Here is a 352-nt window from a genome sequence, read left to right on the forward strand (position 1 = left end):
GAAGCTTATGATCCTGAGAGCCCTGCCATGGCAGAGGTTAATTACATGGGTGAACCTTATGGAAACACCTATAACCCATCATGGAGAAATCATCTAAGTTATGGAAGGATCAACAGAAGCCTCAACAAGGCTTTAACAATGGTGGACGCAATAGGCTAAGCAATAGCAAGCCATATCCATCACCTTCTCAACAACAGACAGGGAATTCTGAACAAAACACTTCTAATCTAGCCAATATTGTCTCTGATCTGTCAAAGGCCACTTTCAATTTCATGAATGAAACAAGATCCTCCATTAGAAATTTGGAGGCACAAGTGGGCCAGCTGAGTAAGAAAGTCATTGAAACTCCTCC

This window comes from Arachis duranensis, chromosome 3 (genome assembly GCF_000817695.3).
Source record: "Arachis duranensis cultivar V14167 chromosome 3, aradu.V14167.gnm2.J7QH, whole genome shotgun sequence".
NCBI lineage: Eukaryota > Viridiplantae > Streptophyta > Magnoliopsida > Fabales > Fabaceae > Arachis > Arachis duranensis.